Genomic DNA, 16469 nt, shown 5'->3' with positions numbered 1-16469 from the left:
GCCATAAATTGCATCATTAATTTGTTCAATGTGGAAATGATAGCTCATTTCATGTTAGGTCATAATGGAGCCCCTTTTCTGAAATATAGCACAGCACTTGTGGTTACTCCTAAAACACTCCTTGGAAAGAGCTTCAAAGGTGCCATAAATGCACCCATATTTTTTTTCTTTTTTTAAAGTAGATACTCTCTGTTTTTGCATTTGAAATGCTATCCTCTTCCCCCACCCATCCTCCTATCCTTCCACTTGTCTTCACAAAGGTGCACTTGCTACTAATCACCCTCTCTACCTCAGTGCCTTGGCATTTCCCTACATTGGGAAAAGTTGCCCTCACTGGACCAAAGGCCTCTTCTCACATTGATGACAGACACTGCCATCTTCTGCTACATACGCACCTGGATCCATAGGTCTCTCAAGGTGTGCTCAGTGGTTGGTGTTTTAGTCCATGGGAGTTGTGAAAGTTTCATTGGTTGGTAATCTTGTTCTTCCCATGAGGTGGCAACCCCTTTCAGCTCCTTCGGTCTTTTCTTTAGCACTTTCATCAGGGTCCCTGTGTTCAGTCCCATGGTTACTAGCATCCTCAGCTGTATCTGTATGACTCTGGCAGAGCTCCTGAGGAGGCATCCCTATCTGGTTCCTGCCAATAAGTACTTTTTGGCATGAGCAATAGTGCTTGGGTTTGGTGGCTGCATATAGGGTGGATCCCAAGGTGAGGCAATCTCTGAATGATCTTTTCTTCAATCCCTGATCCTCTATTTGACCTTGTATTTCCTCTCATGAGTGTTTTGTTATCCCTTCTGAGGACTGAGACATCCACATTTTGTCCTTTCTTCTTTCTGAGCTTCATAAGGTCTGTGAATTGTTTCTTGGATATTCAGAGCTGTCTGGGGCTAGTATCTGCTTATCAATGAGTGCATAGCTTATCAATGTGTGTTCTTTTGTGCCTGGGTTACCTCACTCAGAATGATATTTTAACCCAAGTCCCCCATATGAATAGACAGCGAGATCCACATACTCCCAACATTGATCCACTGAACACCCATGCTTTCTTGCCTCCTTTACAGAAAAACTAAGAAATTTTGGCAGGGAAAATTGTTACCTGCTACCGTCTGACAGCACAATAATTAGAATGACTCTAAGTGACCTTTCTACACAATGTTTAATGCAGCATGGACCATTTCTGAGTAATAGAGACACACAGGCAGAGAGCGGTGCATTTCTATTTCCTGGGTTCTGTAATGAGTCCTGCTATTCCAAGAGAGTATCCTAAGTGGCTGTCATGCTGAACCTTCTCTCTGTAGGCATTTTCTCCCTATATCTGTATGTGCCAGAAGCAGTAGGTATAATGTAGCTGAAGTAGAAACTTCCATTTGTCTCTGTATATTTGATTGATATTCCAACTTGTTAGATATATTCATTTGTTACTCCTCAGACTGTAGCATTTAACATTGCTTTTAGTGTAAATAGGATGTTTTATTTTTATTGAGCACTTAGTGTGTGCCTGATTGTATATACTCCATTTGATAGGGAGTACCTCATTCAATCCTTGAGAAGATTCCTATGAAATGTTTTTCCCATATTCCCATTTTTAGCTAAGAATATAAGAGCCGAACAAACTAATGAAATTGGCTCAACCTTCCAGTTGAAGAATCTGGAAGAATCTATAACAACCACAAACCCTGAATTTTTAATAAGTCATTTCTTCCTCAAGTTAAAAAAGAAAATCCAGTCGTTTCATACATTTACATATTAAATGCTAATGTATATTTAATATACTTAATGAATATTATTAGTGAGTCTTCTGTTAAGTATCTGAATTATTTATGTTTGTATGTGCATGCATATGTTTATGGTGCTGAGAATTGAACCCAGAGCTTTGTAAATAAGAGGCAATAACTGAGCATCCCCCAGCCCCCTTGTTGGAATTGACGTAACCAATCAGATAACCTTGTTTTTTAGAAGCTTTCCTCATTTCTTTCTATGCTACCTGAGAAGTCTCCTAATTGGTCTTTTAGAAGCTGCATCAATATTTATAACTGGAATCCTTGAAGGTTTTCTGGCTGCTATAATACCATCTTTGTTTCTACTCTGGCCTCATATACTCAGAGACCATGCATGGAACCTGGCACATAATGACAGCAAAAGTTAATGTTAATTACCAACCTTAAAGAATCTAGAATCACCTGGGAGATGGTCCTGCATGTATGTCTGTAGGGATTTATCTTCATTATGTTCAGTGAGATAGAATAAGAAGAAGAGGAGGAGGAGGAGGAGGAGGAGGAGGAGGACAAGGACGAGGAGGAGGAGGAGGAAAAAGAAGGCCGCCCACCCAGTATGGAAGGCTGGGAGGCACAGTCTCTTGACTGGCTTCTAGACTGCATAGTGGAGAAAGGGAGCTGATAAGTATTTGTTATTCCCTGCTTACTGATTGTGGATGTGTGTAACCAGCTGTTTCAAGCTTCTATTGCCTTCACTTCTCCACCATGATGTACTATATCCTTATACTATGAGCCAGAATAAAATGTTATCTCTTACATTGCTTCTCTCTGAGTATTTTATCATGCCATGGAGAAAGAAACTAAGACAAATATCTTTGATAAAATTATATGAGAATAAATAGATGAAAGAAAGTATGGACACAAGCCCAAACCACCATATATGATTCTAGTTCCTAAAAAGTTATTAAACAAAAGGAATAAAGATACAGAGATACATTTGTATAATATGTGGCAAAAATTAAAGGTCTTTATATAAAGCAATAATGAAATTCCACTATGCAGTTGTAATCTACACTTTTGTCCTAGATAACACCCTAATTATCATCAAAGTCTATGATAAAGTCAAGAGTGAAAGTGGACAGTCACCAGAGGCAGGAATAAAAGAAGCAATAGGCTTAAGAAGAAGATGGCAGCAAAGAAAGGTAAAAGAAAAGCCAAGGAAGTAAATAGAGGGCCTGAGAAAGATGGAGAGCCATAAGATTCAAGAAAGAAATCATCAATTATGTTCAAAGAAAGATACTTGTTGTGCATCCATTACATGCTAAGCACTGGCCCAGGTACTAAAAACATAGCATCAGTGATGTTTTGAATGAGTGACATCCCCTAAAGTCTTGGTCATTTGAATAGTTAGTCCTCAATTGATGGTACTGTTTGGGAGTTTAAAGAGGCATGGTATTGGGGCATGAAGTATTTAACAGAAGACAGCCTTACAGAATATAAAGATGTGTACAACCCCTGTTCATTCTCTCTGCCTTCAGCTATGAGCCTTCAGCTCCCTGCTCTTGCTACATAGAATTTTCTTCCACCACCACTGATTCTACCCTGTGGAACTGTAAGCCCAAATAAACTCCTCCTGCTTTAAGTTGCTTTGGTCATGTCTAAGACCAAAGACCATCCTTTCATGTTATGTTGTTACTTTTCGATTTCTGCAATAAAAAGTAGATAAGAAGCCAGAGATGAAGGTTTTTAATGTGAAGTTAGAAGAGTGTTAGGATGAGATGCCAGCTGTGGCCTTGCAAAGGTGCTTTTCAGACTGAAGGAACAAAGGGCAGTCACAGTCTGAAACAGGAGTTGCTTTCACATGGCCAACAAGAGCACAGCAATGAATGTGGCTGGATCAGATAGAAGGTTGGTAGAAAGACGAATGGGAGTAGAGGCTAAGTGCCATTGTAAAGATGGGAATGTACTAAAGACAAGTTGAGAAGCCTCTGGAGGGTTTAAAGTAGGTTAGTGACATCACCTCATGCTTGAACCTCATCATTCTGTCTTGACCTTTGAAATGGACTGGATGAAGTTTAAAGTTTGTATTAGTGATTCTGTGTACAGAACAAAGTTTATCTTCACCTGTTGTTTCACTGGAAACAGTCATAGCAGAGGAGGCATAACAGAGCCACCTATAATAGCAGGAAGCTGCTCACATCACAGTATACTGGACAGAGGTAGAGAACAAGGGTGGAATCAAGGGTGGGTATAACTTTTAAAAATCTGCCCTCAAGAACCTACTTCTTCCTGTCAAACACCATCCTGTAAAGGTTTCATAGCCTCTACTTCTTCAGAACAAACACTGAACACATGAGCCTACGAAGGACAGTTCAGGTTTGACCCATAGTGAGTAAGAACTGAGGCTAGGAGACCAGAAGGAAGACTCTTGTAGTGATACAAACCAGAGATGGAGGTGTCAAACATGAGGTCATTGGGACGGGACTGGAAGTACTCAGATCCTAGAGATACTGTACAGAGAAAGCTGTCAGGATGCCTTATGGATCAAACAAGGAGAAGAGAGAGGAGCCAAACAGTGATGCCTGAGCAAGCAGGATATTGAGTCCCCACCATTTGAAGAAATCCCAAGAAAGAAAGAAATCGGGGGGCATGTTCCCACTTTAGTTAGGACAAACAGAAATGACAGTCACTGGTCCAGAGTCTGTCCATGGGTTGGATGATTTGTAGTCACAAGTAAAGACCTTGTAGGATGTGACATCAAAACCATAGGGATATGGGGAGCTGGACAAATGGCTTGGTGGCTAAGATGGCTTGCAGCTCCCTAGAAGAGTCGAATTCAGTCCCTAGCACCCAGCTACCAACTCTAGATGATCCAGCTCCTCATTGTGACCCCTGTTATTCACTTACATATGTAGAGCAAACATATGTGCACATAAATAAAAATAGAAATGAAACTTTAAGAATATACAGTAGTGATAAGGGAGTTTCACACATAATGAGGAAGTGATCAAGCAACTGAAGTAATAGTTAATGTTGGCAAGTTTCTTGGGTCCTGTTGAAGAAGAAAACGTTGGGCTTTATTACCAAGAGTAGAGACTTGGCTAGCCATGGAGAGGACTGTGAGAAGTGACCAGGGGTGGGGGCAGGGGCTAAGAAAGCTTCAGTTTGATGTTAGTTATTAGGCATCATACCATATAAAACTGATAGAAAATGCTTTTACAATGATTTTTTTTTCTTGCAGGTTAGAGTCAAGCTTAACCTCCCTTTACAGTCTTTTCCATCATGAAGCTAAATAAGGCTTGCTGAAACGCCAAGTAACAAAAGCCAAGCAAATGAGTCCATTAAAGCCATGAAAAATTAGGAGGTAGAAATTTTCAGCTAAAATTTGATTAACTCACTCCATTACAAAGGGACATTTACATACCAAATAATGTAGTACAATTAATGGTCTCATTAAAGTCTTTACTCACAAATTAGATAAGGGCTATGGGGAGGTTGGGGAGAGCTGGAGACAAAGGGAAGAAGAGACCATATTTCCAGCCATAATATCTTTTCCTTCCCTGAAGTACAGGTGGCAGATGGCAGTGAGAGACTCTATCCCCTCTTCACTGGCCCCTGTCACACATAAGGGCTAAGACCATCTCTTCTGTGTGAACAACTTAGGTCTTTCCCAAACATCTCATCCATGGGAGTCCGGCTTTGAAAGACTTGTTTGGTTGGTTGTTGTTTGGCTGTTTGGTTTGTTGGTTAATTGGTTGTTTGGTTGTTTGGTTGATTGGTCGGCTGAGTGGGCAGGTGAGTGGTTTTTTTCACACTTTACAAGAATGTAATGTGTGCTTAGCATGAATTCAAATTTAGATCTTTTCTTAAACATGTGACATGGGATAAAAAGTTCTTGTGTCATGCTGCTGACCAGCAAACTTAGCCTTCAGCCAGCCAGTTGACCTTGGGGCAAACAGATATTCAGGGTTCTCAATTCCTAACTTCATACAATTGGTTATGTTAGGTGTTTTCACTGCATTGGTATGTAGAATATTTTTAACTATGAAGGGCTGAAAGTCCATCTCAAGTTCAGGGAAAATTGTATTGGCATTTTAATGACGATAATATAAGACATCCAGGGGGCTAAAGAAGGGGCTGAATGGGAAACTATTTCACAAATGGTTCCTAGTACCTCTGCTGGATGGGAATGGCCTCCCACCTATAATCCCCATGCCCAGGAGGTGGACACAATAGATTCTCCAGAGTATGCTAGGAAAGCTGTTACTGGAAAGCTCTGAGTTCAAGTGAGACACTGAAATAGAAATGGTGAAGAGTCATCTAGGAAGACTCTTGATATCAACCTAAGACATGCACACACACGTACACACATGCACACACACACACACACACACACACACACACACACACACACACACTTACTAGGTACATCCCTAGGCATTCATCAAGGTTGCAGGGACATAGCCTCATTACATTTCTTTTTATTGTGAGTCTTTTCCTATGGTATAGATATTCCAGTTTGTTTAACCATCTGTACTTTCTGGTGTCCATCTGAGTTGTGCCTAGTTTAGGATGAGAATGAAGTCTATCAATATTCTGAATTATTTTAGCCTTCATTTTTTGGAATACACATCAAACAGTACAATTTTTGAGTAGGGTCTTTGAAAAGCATAATATTCCCAAGGATAGCTTTATCTTTTCATAACTACACCAATATATAAACAACTTACATGATTTCCCTCCTTGCCAGTATTCAATTTCTTACTGTTAACTTTCCTTGAGTCTGATAAATGTATAGTTATATTTTTCTATGGGTTAGTGGTGTAAATCAAACATTCATGTGTTTATGGGACATGTATATGATATGCCTTCTTCTTCTTGTCCTCTGCCCACTCCATAAGCATATTGAATTTATTATTATTATTATTATTATTATTATTAGCTCTAACTGATTGGCTTGCTTTAGTTTTACGGTACAACCTTGAAAGTTCTATACAGAAGTTCTAGGAGAGCTCGTAGTCTATAGAAGTGACCTTCTACCCACTCTACAGCTTATTTTCTCACCCTCCTGATCAGGTCTTTAACAGAACAGAAACCTTCAAATTTACAAAGTGCAGTTTATCGAGTCCTCCTTCCAAGCACTGTGGCTTTGATACCATGTTTGAGACTCCCTTGCCTTGACTTCCTCTGGGTTTTCGCCCATGTTTTACTCTAAAGTCATTGACATTTTATATGCAACACTTAAGTCAGCCATTCATTGTGAATTGATTTGCATGATGTATATTACTTAGGTTGCCTAGACAACCTTCTGTCCTCTAGTCCTTACTTTCTTCCTTTTCCTTTTCCTGTTTGCCCATAAACATGCAATTGTTCTCATATGACTTTTGAAAAACACAACCACCATTGAATATTTTCATTTACCATTATAATAATCAAAATTTTAGTGTCTTTTGGATTTTTATTACACTTATTTATTTATTTTGTTATGGGATGTGAGATTATATGTGTGTGGGCATGTACATACATGAGACAGAGATTGTGTGTATGAGTGTGTGTGTGTGTGTGTGTGTGTGTGTGTGTGTGTGTGTGCATGCGCACATTTATGCATGCATGCCAACCACAGCATATATGTGGAGGTCAAAGGACAGATTAAGGAAGTCGATTGTCCACTTTCATCATGTAGGTCATGCAGATTGAACGCCAGTCCTCAGACTTGGCAGCATGAGCCTTAACTGGCTACACCATTATGTTCTTCTTGTAAGTCCTATTATTTTAATTTCTTGAGAAGAGGTCTCTCTGCAAACCAGAAGATGAAGATATGGGATATTTTGTTGACAGTTCAGAGGACTGAACAAAAACTAATCATTTCTTCATGTTAGCTATTCATTCTTCAACTTCTAAACACTTCAGTGTGTCACTGAAACAAGCCTTTGCTTTCATTTTTCATCAGCCTAGCCATGGTCACCTCCTGCTTCTATAGTACTAAAGTTAAAAGCATAAAAAGGCGGTATCTAGGTAGATCTCACATAAGAATCCAGAAGTCCCTCAGGAAAAACAAGCTACCTACCAGATTTTTAATGATATTCTATCGGTTTCTCAGAATTATGTTTCCCCTTACCAACACTGCTTTCAAAAAAAAAAAAAAATACCTCTGCCCACTCCTGTAAAGATGGCATAAACAGGAACCATTTGACAAAATGCACTGGCTGGACCTCATGTATTTTGCCAGATCTACTTTCTCACTGCCAAGATGAAAGAGAATAGGCAGCCATTTCATCTTCGTGGATCAATCCCTGTCTCTGTCCTGACACTGTTTTAGAATACATCATAGGAAACCCAGTGGCCCCTGCTCATCATCTTTGAAGAAATTTAAACCCATGAGTATAAGAGACATAAGGTGAATGAAAGATGCCAAGAAAAACCAATGTGCTTTGGCTAGGATTCGTTCAAAACCTCCTGGAAAAAGTCCTCATGGAATCTCAAGAGGCCAAGGTCATAGGTGCATAAAATAGACAAAACACCAGAGTTTTGCAAGCTTTCATCCCAGATGGCACACTCCTTCACAGATAGGGAGAAAGGAGCTACAAAATTATGAAACACACACAGTCCAAAATGGCACTGGAAACTGAGAACTGATAAGTTATTAGACTGGGAAATGAATAATTGGAAAGGAAGGGGTGACGTAGGCATTTGAAAGTCTTCTGAATGTCTTTGAATTCAAACTTCCCGTGTCCAAATGAAGGCTGGTGTTATAAAAATAGGTACTGGGAAGAAAGATGGAGGGAAAAATCATACACTAATTAGCACATTCTAAGAGTCTTTGATATTGAGAATTCCCCAATTTAGCAGAAGTTTGAAAGGGTCAAGCCCCGTTCCAGAGATTGTATCTAATTAACTCTACAGCTTCTGAATCCATACCAGACAAATGATGCTGTAAAGTGGATGAGCCTTCTTTCCACAACATTTACTTTTAGTGTTGTGCATCACACAAAGGAGCAGAGAAAGAACATTTGCAAAACTAAAAATGAATGAGCCCAGAACAAGTTGGAAATAATATCTAAGTCTTAAACTGGTCCAAACTGGAACTGCTAGGAGGTGTCTGAGCTGTCTCACACAGTCAAATCAAAAATGCATGTGCCTTGCAATAAGCAGCCAAACCGTGCCTCCTGCCTCTAGCAGATAAGCCTTCGAGGTTGTACAATGCTGTCTAGCAGGTAAAAGGAAAACCACTGACCCCGCTGAGCAACCTGCAATTCGGCTTGAACACGAAAATACCAGATGGATTGAAAGTGACAGACCTAATAAACAACTTCCAGAATCTGCATGAACCTAATTGCACAAAATCCTGGGTGCAGCTGCTTCTATTTGCTTTCTCAAATCCTTAAGCCAAACAACCCAGATCAGAGAGTCTCAGCATGTTCTTGAGCCACCAAAGCCATCTTAAATGGACTGTCAGGTTTATCTGAACCAAGACTCCAATTAGGAATTATTAAGGAAACTTTCCAATATTCTGTATCTCGGAGTAATGTCAGTTCAGAATATTGGAGGCATCTGTGCCTCACGGTTTACATTCTCAATAATTTTCTCAGTCAGGTTTTTAAAAATAAATATACACACATACTATTTATCTTTATTTGTCTGTTTATATATACAGTTATCTGTAGATATATATATATGTGTGTATATATATATATATATATATATATATATATATATATATATATATACATATATATATATCAGTTCATAAAATGATAATGATCAAATATCTTGAATCCCAAGATAGACATATGGATGGGAAACCTAGACCTTACTTTTACTGAGAAACATGTATTTATTCAGAATAAGTCACACACAAGGGCTTAAAGATCTGTTTAATTTGATATTCTACTGTTTTTCTGTATGCTTGATTTCCCTTTCACAAATAATGTCACGTACTGGGAGAATCAGGAGGTGGCTGTAATGAGATGGAAGGCACTGGATAGTGTTCTTTCTTCTTGAGTAAACTGTCCTCATTCTGTCATGCCTCCTTGCAACATTTGCAAAAGAATGCTTGTGTGTCCTCCAAACAGATGTGGGAATCCCAAAATCCCAATCTCTAGAGTGATGCATTTTTTTAAAGGAGGGGGAGCTTTGGGAAGATGATTGGCTAAAGAAAGTAAAATCCTGATGAGTGGCATTTTTGCTCTTAGAAAGAAATCCTGGACAGTTCATCTGTCCCTCTCTGGAGAAAGGGGATAGTGGAAAAACAGCCATCTAAAATGGGCAATCAGATCTTCCATCACACAGAGCCTGCCAGCATAAGTCCAGGCCAGACAGACATCAGAGAACCAGGTTTAAGGTCCCTTGTGTGTAAAACTTCCAGCCCTATTATAGTTTGGTTGTGGCAGTCCATGTGGACCCCCGATAATGTAATACTACGGATAACTCATGGGCTGCTCTAGAAAGAACTTTTTCTTTAGAGAAGAGCCAGAGCCTCAACTGACATTCTTTGTCCTGGGGCCTTTTGCTGTTAGCCACATCCTATAAATCTGTGAGTGGAGGTTTGTTACAATCTTGGAACCTTATTCCTATTGCAGATGAAAGCAGATTAATACAAAGAAAAATAGCTACAGCATGGCTTTGGAATTCCTCAGTCAGTCAAAGAATTAGGAAATTGGGTGCTACTTAGAAATTTCTTCTCATCATCAGCAAGCTCAGCAAGCAATAACTCATAGAAGATGCACTGGAAAGCCTGCATCATCATTGACAATTAATTTGGTGTGTGCAAACCAGGTCTAATATCTGTAATAGTTTTGCTATGTGATTGGTAAGGGATCAGTTTCTGAATCTGTTTTTGCCTGTGGATTGTAGTACCTACCTATAGAGCCCACCTGTTACCTAAAAAGAAATTATACTTTTTACTTCTGACTTTGTTTAGGCGTATCCATGGCAGCTGGATTAACATACATTCCCAGTAATGGTGTATAAGAATTCCTTCTTCCCCACATCCCCATCAGCATTTATCATCTGCCATATCCCCATTCGTAGCTGTTGGTAATATAAAGAGGTAATATCACAAAATATTAGGAACTTGCATTTGTGTAATGGCTGAGGATTTTGAACACTTTTTGAAATATTTGTTCCTCTTTTTTATTTCTTTTCTTGAAAGCTGTATGTTTGATCAATTAGTCCATATATTTAGAAAAAACAAGTTTCTTCATACAGTATGTTCTGATAAGTTGCCCCTCCCTTAACTCTTCTCAGATCCCCCCCACTACCTATCTACCTCCATTCCCTCTTTCTTCCTCTCTGTCTTCTCTCTCTCCACCCACTCCCTCCCTCCCCCCCTCTCTCTCACACACACACATGCAGAGAGAAAATAAACAAACACAAATCAGACTTTTTTTAAAAAATTGAGAAGCATACACATACACAAAAATAAAACTCATAAAAGCATAAATTCAGAAGCCACAATATATCAATGAAAGAGCACTAAGACAAAACTAACATAACAAAGCAATATGAGACCAAAAAATTTTTTACAAAGACACTACTGACTTTATTTTGTATTAGCATTTACCTCTGAGCACGGGGCCTACCCTTCATTGTGGTTAATATACCCAGTGAGAGTCCATTGGTGAAAACTGATATTTTTTCTATAATCTGGTGTCAGCTGAAGATAGACTCTTACAGATGGGCCTGTGAGTTAAACCTGTACAGACTGTGAAAGTCAGCTTTCAGAAGATACGTATTGAAATGAGCCATTGTCCAATGTCACACTTAAGATATTCATTAAGGACCTTAGGAACCAGAAAAGAAGTTTCATTTTACTCTGTGAGTTCATAGTACATCAACCCTGTGTGTCTAGAAGACACTGTTTCTGTGGCGTCATTTATCCCCTTTGGCTCCTGTATATTTTTGCCTTCTCTTCCTCATGACTCTCTGAGCCATGAGCACAGGGGTTTAATGATGACAACTATTGAGGACTGAGTTTTCCAAATGTCGCACTGTGTACATCGTCCAGTTGTAAGTCTCTGTGTTAGTTCCCACCTACTGCTAAAGAAATTTTCTGTGATGGCTGAGCAAGACACTGATCTATGGGTATATCAGAAGGTCTTTAGGGGACTTTTTAATTGCATGTTCCCTTAGTAAAACAGCAGTATTTGATATTCCCCTAAGCCAGGCGCCTATTTACTCTCTGACTCTTGGCAATCTGAGCAGTGTCAGGCATGAGTTCTCCCATAGAGTGCATTAGCACACCTATCAATACACAATGATTTTGTCCATATGAAAACTTGGCCAGAAAAATGACTGGAACTGAAGATCATTTTGCTAAGCAACATAAACTAGACTGACAAAGACAAAATTTGCACGTTACTCTCATGTGTAGAATTGACCTGTCTCTCTCTTATTCTCTGTGTGTGTGTCTCTCCGTCTCTCTCTGTCTCTCTCTCTCTCTCTGCCTCTCTCTATCTCTTTGTCTCTGTCTCTCTATCTCTTTCCGTGTGTGTGTGTGTGTGTGTGTGTGTGTGTGTTTGTGTGTCTGGTGTGTGGTGTGAAATGAGAGTTCAGGAAAGGGGGATAAATCAACAGATTTTCTACTGACTTTTTTTTACCTTGCTAAGGAGTTCATCTCTTCCTAGGTGATATTTCATTAAATGTGTTTCTGTATTCATTCAATCACCTATCAAATGTGTAATGACACTGACTGTGTCAGGATGTGTTCTTGTCGCTGGGATTATAACTAGTACACAGAATGAGCTGAAACGCCCTCAGACAGACTCCTTCACTTTGTCTTTGTCTTGGTTTCCCTAACTGAGAAACATGGACGATACTATTACACTCTCCAAAGCTTGTAAGCAACCCGTGAGAAAATATAAGTCCATCACTCTGCACAGTTGGTAGTGCACAGTAGGACCCATGGAAAGACTTGTTATACTCATTGCTGGTTTCATAGAAGGTCATGATCTGCACTCACAGACCCTCCTTTTCTAGTGCATAAAGATACTATAATGTGCAGAGCTGTATCATGGTCTTCCTCTTGAAGAATCAGTATGAGATGTGAGCGTCAGCTTTCAGAAGATACGTATTGAAATGAGTCATTGTCCAATGTCACAATTAAGATGTTCATTAAGGACCTTAGGAACCAGAAAAAAGTTCCATTTTACTTTTAAGAAATAAATGGGTCTGGAGAGATGGCCCAGTGGTTAAGCTCATTAGCCGCTCTTTCAGAGATCCTGAGTTCAGTTCTCAGCACTCACATGGTGGTTCACAACCACTACAAGATCTGATGTCCCATGGGATCTGATGTCCTCTTGTGTGCAAATGTAACACCCATATATATATAACATATATAAACAAAATTTTATTGAAACAAATAAACAAGGTTAGGACCTGACCAGTGCCTTACTCCAAGGCATAAGCAGAATAAGGAACTTGTGCACTTTCTGTGATCAATAGCTTGTTCTGCCTCCACTCTGTCTAAAGAGGAACTCTGTAAAAACTTGTGCTGCTGATGACATCTAGGGTAACAAACTGGAATGTCTAACACCGAATATTAGCAGTTCTGTATCTTTACCCACGTTAACTACGACTGCACAATTAACACAAAACTTTATCCATTCAGTGATGCCCAGGCTGGATACTTCAAGAACTCTTAATATTATCTGTTAGTCAGTTTTAGCTGTCCATCTGTTTGTTTCTGCCATTGGAGTGTTTCTCTCCTCCTGTTCAACACAGTTATCTCTTCATTTTCTTTTTTGAAATCCCTTTGGCACTAGAAGATTGAAAGTTCATCTCTTAGTCTTAGCTGGTGGTCATATCAACACTCTGGCCAGCATCCCAGACTTAGAAAAAAATACCCTTGAGATGGTTTTAGCCTGCTCCATCACAAAAACTTCCTGTTGCCTGACTTCATATCCCTTATTTCAGTGACTCCTGTAACATCATTAATAACCGTATGGTGGGACTTGTTATTTAGATATGGTTGAATCTCTTTAAAGTTCTTGTACTGTTCTGATTTACACCCATAAGCAATAACCAGTGTCTTAGAGAATTTAAGCTAAGCACTCCTACTGGATCAAATTCTTATAACACTGAATAGGGCCTTGTGTTGTTGGTTTGGAAGTTACTTTGGTTTGGGATGGTCTGGTTAGAGTTATTTCCTCTTAAATAGGCTCACAGACTAGATGCCATGAAATAATAAAATAATTAAAGACTAAGAGATCAGCCTGACGACAGATCCTATGGGTCTGATTTGATGAAAGAATAGCTTCCTTTTCTGCTCCTTTTCTTTTTTATTTATTTTTATTTTTTAATTTCTTCCCTGTGTGTACACATATGTGTACATGTTTGTGTCTGTGCTCTGTACATGCATACTTGTATGTGTATGTGCATGTGGGGCCAAAAGTCAATTTTTAGAATTGTCTTTAATTGATCCCCACTTTATTGTTTGAGATAGCATCTCTCATGGATCAATAATTCTACCAGACTAGCTGGTCAGTGAGCTCAGGGATCCTCCCATTACTCTCCCCACACTGGTGTTACAGGTGCACATCTCTTCCACATGGATGCTAGGAACCAAAATCAGGTCATCTTTATAGGCATCTTTTCATTACTAGGCTACCTCTCTCTCCTCCCTTCTTTTGCATTCTATTTGAAATCTTTTTAAAGAGTCTATCAATTCATACAAGCATCTACTTTGATCATTTTTTTTAAAGGCTTCCCTTCTTTACCCAGTTTAAATTATGAGAGGAAAAAAGAAAAAGAAAGGCAATATGGGGATGTTGTCCTATCATGTAGCTTCAAGGTACCTTTAGGAAAGCAGTGTATATACGAAAGAAGTACAAGTTACAGAAGAGAACACCTATGATGATAAGTAGTCTACAAACCCATCATCAGGGGTTGACCTGGTATAAAGCCTTATTATTTTAAATTATGAACTCTCTGAATCCATTTGACTACAGGCCCCACCACAGTCTATATTGACTCCAAAAAAGGAACAAAAGTAATGTTCCTGAGCAAAGTCTAGATTCCTTCTCTTGCCAGAGGCTCTCCCATCAGCCACCGCCTGTGCTCACACCCCAGAGCTCTCCACTCCTGATGGATTGCTGACGGATTCAGTCATATTCTTTGTCAAGCACACAGAATTCCTGAGGGCTTCGGAAGATATTATCCTGGGATCCTCAGGGAATGTGTGCAAAAATAAAACTTTACATTTTACATGTTCTAGAATGAGATAGATAACAAGGCTCAGAGTGATGAAAATGGGGAAGGTTCCAGAAAGAACTGAGGCTGGAGTGCAGCTAGTTAGCATCCATGACCTATTCACAGAACTAATCCTCAGAATGGGCAGGTCCACAGCTGACCTCTTGATGGCTGATAACCCACTGGGCTAAGTATCTTTTCTTGTGTGTATGTCAATGTGTCATTTGTGTGTGTGTGTGCTACTCCAGTATGGGTGCTCAAGTCACATTGGTACATGAACACATGCGAGGCCAGATATAAAAATGCAGGTAGCATCCACATTTTGTTTGGTTTTTGATGAAGGACCTTTCACTGGGATTTGGGACTCACTAACTGTCCCAGAAATCAGGCTGTCTATATACCAAGGGCCAGGATTACACGTGTTTGTATCTACACTAAGCTTCTATTTTGTTTGGGGTATTCAGGGTGGGGATGACACAGCTTGGGGGAGGGGGTCTGGGGATTGAACTAACTTCCTCATGCTTGCAAAGCTAGCACTTTACTGAGTGATCTGTCTCCTCAAATGTAAGTATCCCTTCCTATGTAAACGGTAGCTACTAAGGAGCTTCTCCAGCTCTGCATAACTACAGTGAAGCAGGAGACACAAAAACAAAGCAGGCATAACCCCTGATCACAAGAAGTACAGGACATAGGCAGCTCAAGAAGAACAGTGATCAAGTGTTTTGGAACGCTCCAATTCAAAGAAGCCTGGGTAAAGCAAATTCTGAGGCTGTGCCTCAAGCGTCAAGGCTGAGAGGGGATTAGTCAGGTACATGTCTGAAACCCACTGGCCAGATGGTCCAGCAGAATTGATGAGCTTCATGTTTGCTGAGAGACCCTTGTCTCAGAACTAAACATGGAAGTTGGATGACATCTACGACAAACATTTACTGGCTTCCATGTGACATGCATGTATATGGATACCTGCCCACACATGTGCACAGATGCCCTCACTATCAATTACACATATTACACACAACAGCAACACACACTGAGAGGCTATGGGGAGATACAGGAGAGAAGCTGTGGATCACCACCAGGGAAGATTCTTACATGATCAGAAATAGTAGGGAAGCAGGGCATCGGTAATGTGTTTCCCAGTTTCTTCTTCAAAGAATCCAATTAGAGATAGCTAAATCTGTCAATTAAGCCCCAAACCATGGAACACAGAACATGGGTGCCAAGTCCTGAAATGCTATGAGGTCACTATGTGTTGTGATTCAAATTGTTGCTCCCAATCAATCTTCCCCTCAATTTCCTCATCAGCAAAATCGGGATAACCTCTGTGTGACTTGCAAAGCACAGCTAATTAACATTTATGACAAATGAGGAATTACATAACAGGTTATGTAAATGCATAATAGCAGCCAGAACCAAGCTGCTTTGCCTGTAGCATTCGACTTGAAAAGAGATCTGAATAGAAAAAAGAAATAAGAGGAACCAAATATGGTGCAAAGATAAATAAATAAAAAAAAAAATCAATCAATCAATAAGCAAAAGAATGAAATGCTGTAAAGGACAGGG

Source organism: Micromys minutus, assembly GCF_963924665.1.
Source record: "Micromys minutus genome assembly, chromosome: 6".
NCBI classification, from domain to species: domain Eukaryota; kingdom Metazoa; phylum Chordata; class Mammalia; order Rodentia; family Muridae; genus Micromys; species Micromys minutus.
This window is presented reverse-complemented; position numbering follows the sequence as displayed.